Raw genomic sequence first — 5,989 nt, forward strand, 5'->3', positions numbered from 1 at the left:
GAGACGAGGACGACGACAATCTTCAATTTTCTGTGGAATGCCGATGAAAGGGAACGGTCGATTGGCGACAGATGATACCCCCTCTCCTCGATTCCTTCCACGAGGATGCTCCCTGAGACACGGCGCATCTCCTCGACCTAACGGTGGACTCCGGGGTGGCTTCTATCGACGGCTAGCCGAGAACCGGCCGGCCATGGCGGTGTTTCCAGTGAGAGATAGAGGGTTCGAGATAAGGATTGAGAGGGTGGAGAAGAACAAGGACTACACGATGATGCTCTCCACCAATTTATAGGTCAAGAGAAGCTTCGAGGCCTCGACACGGTGACGGCCATGATCGGAGAGGTGGCGGTGTCTGGAGGGTTCCTATTGACGAAGATCTTTTCCTCCAGGATAAGCTCGGACGCGAATCATTTAGGTAGAGCTTTGAGTGTGCCTGCAGCGTCCGGCGGCGTTCTTATCCTCGTCGTAGACAGCGTCTACTGGCGCCTCCGCGCTGTCGAGCTCGGAGACGACGACGACGTCGTTTTTCCTCTCGCACGAATTTTAAAGCAATCGAATCGGTATGTGGCTTTGGGCTGGGCCGCGTCTGGGCTGCGTTGGCCTGCTTCGGCGGGTGCGGTGTTGGGCTGCGACGAAGAGGTAAGCCTGGTAAGCCCCTCTCTCTCGTTTTCTATTTTCTTTTCTATTTTCTCGTTTTTATATTCTGATTTGAATTTGCTATTTGAATTCAAATTGATTTCTGGTTTCTTTTGCAGGTTCTAAATTATTTGAATATCAAAACAATTTGATAATGTTTCTCACTGTATTGTTTTGTTTTTAAACAACCATTTTATAATTGATTAATTTTATGTTCTCATGAGACACAACTCAAAATTTAAAATAGTTATAGATTTAGGGTTCATCTCAATTGCCTTTTAAATTTAGGAATCAATTCCGTTCTAAAGGATTTGAAATTGAGAACATGTGAAGGTGAACATATTCTATTGTGCTAGTGCTTATTCATAGTGATTACTCACATATAATTTAATTATGGCTAGAGTTTCACATTATTGGTAATGAGGTTGGAATTGTGTTATGATTGTATGTGAAGAATTATTCCTAAGATTTTAAGAAGATGGTTAAGAAAGTTCTATAATCACTAATCTGGTTTTAGTAAACTTTAGCTTGAACTAATTAAGATGGATCCTATGTTTATAATTAGCAATGCATTTGCTAATGATGGTTTAATTTATAGAACACTACTTCATTTGGTCTACTAGGATGGAAAGGTAGGGTTTAATATTTTATGTGAAGTGATTCCTATGTGAAAGGTTTAGGGTTTTGGTGATGCTTCACTAATTGAAGTATTTAATAGGCATGAGGCATGGCAGGGTTATAATTATAATCCAAAGTAATCCATGGGTTGGAATTCACATGTAGTTTAGGGTTTAAGTTGTGACCACCAATATGATACACAACTAGAATTAGGATATGGCACAAGCTTTGGTTATGTTTTACTAATGGGACATGGCTCTCACCTCCAAGATTAAAGGTTGGTTTGAACAAGTAGAATTTAATACTACTCTAATATTCTCTAGGATAGACATGGATATGGTTAGCATCTATAACCTCTCTCACTTCTCAATATCTTGGAATATCCTAAGGTCCTACTCAAGATATGATGATATGATCCTCTAAATAGATGGTTTCCCTAGGAATTCTACCTTGGTATCTTCTGTAGCTTATTCTTCAGGAAATCTGATAAACCTGCATCTTGTGGTATGCCTCCACCTCCTAGCTTCTTCATCTTGATCATAGCTAATTCACATGGAAGGTCTCAAGTGTTTGGTTTCCTTGTAGCATGGTACAAGATGTCCAAATGGATGAAGGGTGTGGCTCTATTTATAGGCTTGGGCAAGCTCTAGTATCATGACACATAGGTGGTGACTCTTGTGTTGGTTTGATGAGTAAGGTGCTTTGTTGTCATGCCCTTATCCATAGCAATCCTTGGAGCATGAGGTGGTATAGCTTGGTGTGCAAGTCATGTAGATATTTTCATCCCATGTGGCATAGAGATTATCCTCTCATACGGTTTATTTCTGGATAGCCAAGTGGCATGTGTTACTAAATATCTTGTGAATTCTTTTATACTTGTGAATAGTGCACCATATCATGTATGATTGGATTTATGTTATAATATTAGTCAAAAGGTCAAGTTGAAGGTTATTTCTCAATTTTGGATAGTTGTGTTTGATTTCAAGCAAGGCATGATCATATGAGTTTCAAAATACTCATAGTTAGTTTTATTCAAATAGTTTGAACTATAATTCGTAATGTAAATGGATTTAGTTTTATGATATTCCATATACTTAATAAGTTATGATTTAAATGAGAATGTGTGTCTTTTATGCACTTTAGACCCTGTGGTTTAACTTATTTATAAGTGAATTAAATTACACACAAAGATAGTTGCTAACTTTCAAGTGTTAATAAGTTAGGGTTTGATTATTAAAGAATGTGTTGTTGTAAATCTAATTCCATTTGATCTAATCCATAGATCAAATCATCTCTACCCAAAATAAAGTTTAGCAAAGATCACAGTGAAGTTTATAGCGCTTGACTTGATGATCTACTTCGGTCCGAGCAAGTCAAGTGAAACTTCGATCATCGTGGTAAGTTTTATTTGAAAGCGCGAAAATTCCCCGGATTTTCTATGCATGAGTGCAAACACACTTTGATGTTTTCTCATTTTGTAGCCTCTAAACCTGGGATATTGCAGCTATGAAGGGTGTCCCCCTCGCAAAAGTCATAGCGGCCAACACGCTGTGGATGCCACCGTCACGAGCTCCGTCAAGCCAACGATATAAGCCTTTCACATCCTAGATCGAGCCCTTTGCTCGGCCGGCAAGCCATCTGAACAATAGGCCGCCGCCAGCTCCTCGCCTTGGTCGTTGCAGCACCGTCCAATCCTCCCTACTCCGGCATATGCGCCCTAGGCACCCGCGCCCAAGCAACCACTGCCCCAACGCGGCGCAGCCGAGCACCCTTGGTGCCTTCCACCTTTGGTGATGTATGTGTGCAAGAAGAAGAGAGTGAGATTGATAGGATTTTTCTTGGCCCTTAATCCCTGGAGTATAAGATTTGGTGCCATGCAAGGGGTGGAGATTGACGTGACTTATTTGACCAAATGATATTGGTCTATTGATTGACTGAAAATATCAAAAATGTTGAGTTTTCCGAGTCGCCACATCCAGCTTCACCTTATGCATCTTGACGCTCTACCATGAATTCATATTCAGTTAGAGCCTAGCGAAGATCTGAAAAAAAGAGTAAACAATACATGTTAGACTAACTCTAAAAGAGGAGTATTTCTATGCTTCCCTTTTGATTTCACAAATTCTCTTGAAAATAGTTTGAATTGGGAGACTGCAACCTTAGCTGTCGTCAAAGTCTCAGAGAAAACTTTTGTTTTTGTTCCTTTCGCCGCAGCCGGCGAGAGCAGTGTACTTTTGTTGTTCTATGTTAGGATTTTGTGCCTTTGCCGGCAATGTTTCGATGGAGATCTTTTTTTGTACTAAAATGAGTCCATAGAGTTTGATGTCAATTTAGGGCGGTGGTTGATAGAAATGGCCTAGGCCCAGCCCAATCAAATGACGGAAATATTTATAAACTTATTACAGGCTCGTCCCTGGGTAATTGGGCCACCTTTTCATTCGTATGGCGGGCTTGTAACATTGGCGCTGATTCTGTTTCTTCAATTGTTTTTGCCTTCAAATTTGCTGTTAACTCAAAAATTCGTGCAACAAAAAATAATTCCGACCTGCCGGATTCGAACCAGCGACCTAAGGATTTAATCTGCAAGCACTACAGTCCTCCGCTCTACCAACTGAGCTAAGGTCGGTTTGTGAAATTGCTTTCATTTTCTTCCCCTCAAATAGACCAGAGCGAAATTGGAGCAGCAGTGGCAGCTAAACCAAAGCCTGAAAAGTGTTTCCAGGATACCTGGTGCACGAAATGTCCTGCCATACTGTATGTGTGAAAGAAGAAAGAGAGGTAGATTGCCCTGCTTTTTCTTCGCCCTTAATACTAGCTCAAGTTGCATAAGATTTGGTACCAGGCGAGGGGTGGACATTGACATGATTTTTGTAGCAAGTGATATGGAATTATTGATTCTCTCCCAACGCCTAAGATTTCTATGCTTTCCATCATTCCTTTTTTGCACATATCCTCTCGAAAATCGGTCGACTTGGGAGACTTGCAATCTTAGACGTTGTCACGGGAGAAAACATATGTTTTTTTTTGGGTTCCATTTTGCCGCCGCTAGGAGAATGAATCATTTTTACAGTGTAGTCTTGTTCTTCTACATTAGGACTTTGTGCACTTTTGTGGCAATGTCGCAATAGAGACTTTTCTTTGAGAAAGTGAAATCCCTATAAAAAAAACAACTTCTTCGAAGATCTCTTCCAACACGATGCACTCGCGCCAAGTGTCGCATTCTCCTTTTGCATGGCTCCTATGGGGTGCCTCTCAACTTGCCACTCGCCGCAAGCAGAAGCAAAGTGGGGTTGTGTTATCACCAGAATTTGACCGGATCAGAGGTGGGCCGCGATCAAGATGGGCTTAAAGAATATACCTGGAAGAATTACATGAATCGGCCTTGTATACAATGTTTGGGCTAGTTTGCCCGTGTATCTGTAAATATAGTAGGATACGTATCCATTAGATAGAATCTGGCTCGTGCACGGTTGGGATTAATCCCACGTTAGAAAGTCTACGGACTATAAATATGTATCTAGGGTTATTGAGAAAGACAACAATCACGTTCATCACAAACCAATCTAGGCGCATCGCCAACCCCTTGTTTCGAGGGTTCCTTCCGGTAAGCATCATGCTTGCCTAGATCGCATCTTGCGATCTAGGCAAGACACGTTTATTCGTTGTTCATGCGTTGCTCGTGCCGAAGCCTTGTTGATGGCGAGCAACGTAGTTATCATAGATGTGTTAGGGTTAGCATTGTTTCATCGTGTCACATGCTTTCGTCCATGCAACCCTTAGATGTCTAGCCGCCCTTACACCTATCTTAGGTGTAAGGGCGGCACCTCGCTTGATCATTATTTAGTAGATCCGATCCGTTATGATTGCTCCTTGTTCTTCAAGGATTAGTTTAACATCTGCATAGTTAGGCCTTGCAAACGGGTTGAAGGATCCAGTAGCACGTAGGGTGTAATCTGCTGGCCCTAAATAGGATGTTCCGGGGATCAACTTCATGTTGGTTTCTAGGCCTTATCTAGGGTTGGTTTATTATTCACCGTACGTGGCTGCCAGGCTCAACCACGCGTAGGATGTTCCGATTATGTGGTGAAAACCCTAAATCATCGTAGGTCGTTTTAGCTTTATATTGATCAAGCAGGACCACCATGTGATCGTAGACCTCATACGAACCATGGGTGGATCGGCTCCTTGAGCCGATTCACGGACAACTCCGAGAGCCGATCGAGGCTCGTATTTAATGTTTACGTGTATGCCATGCAGAAACTAAGCGAAGCAAATCCATCACCTTCCCGACCAGGTATAGGTCAGGTGGCACGCCCTTGCACCGAGCATCGGACGTGCGTGCCGAGGCTTTGCGGGCCGTCGCTCGAGGGACCAGGGCCAGCCGCAGCTCCGGGAGCCTCCCGGCTCCACCGTGTTGCCCGTCGCCGCTCGCCGGTGGGTTTCGACCGCAACACATTTCGGCACGCCCGGTGGGACAGTCTTCGACATCAATCGCATCGCCATCTACATCCGAGATGGCGGAAGGTACTCCGACTCACGTACGAAGATCCGACCGAGGAGCTCAAGAAGAAGTATGACGAGGTCAAAGCTATCCTCGAAGCCGACCTCATCGGCTCTTTCCAGAGAACCCGCTCACACGGCATCAGGTGGAAAGGGTTCTCACCCGAAGGCGCGCTCGATGGAGTGGACCTGTCCGCCCCTTCGGAAGAACGCACCAGTCTCTCGCGTCAGGAGA

At 43.5% G+C, this 5,989-nt stretch overlaps 1 non-coding gene across 1 annotated transcript; it reads right to left on the minus strand.

Annotated features, from left to right (window-relative positions):
• Nucleotides 1–3,793: 3,793 nt before the first annotated feature.
• TRNAY-GUA lies at nt 3,794–3,880 on the minus strand. Its single transcript is given in 2 exon segments — nt 3,794–3,829; nt 3,844–3,880. It is a non-coding gene; the product is annotated as a tRNA-Tyr (tRNA).
• Between the last annotated feature and the right edge of the window lie 2,109 nt (nt 3,881–5,989).

The sequence above is a fragment of the Lolium rigidum genome, chromosome 2 (genome assembly GCF_022539505.1).
Source record: "Lolium rigidum isolate FL_2022 chromosome 2, APGP_CSIRO_Lrig_0.1, whole genome shotgun sequence".
NCBI classification, from domain to species: Eukaryota; Viridiplantae; Streptophyta; class Magnoliopsida; order Poales; family Poaceae; genus Lolium; species Lolium rigidum.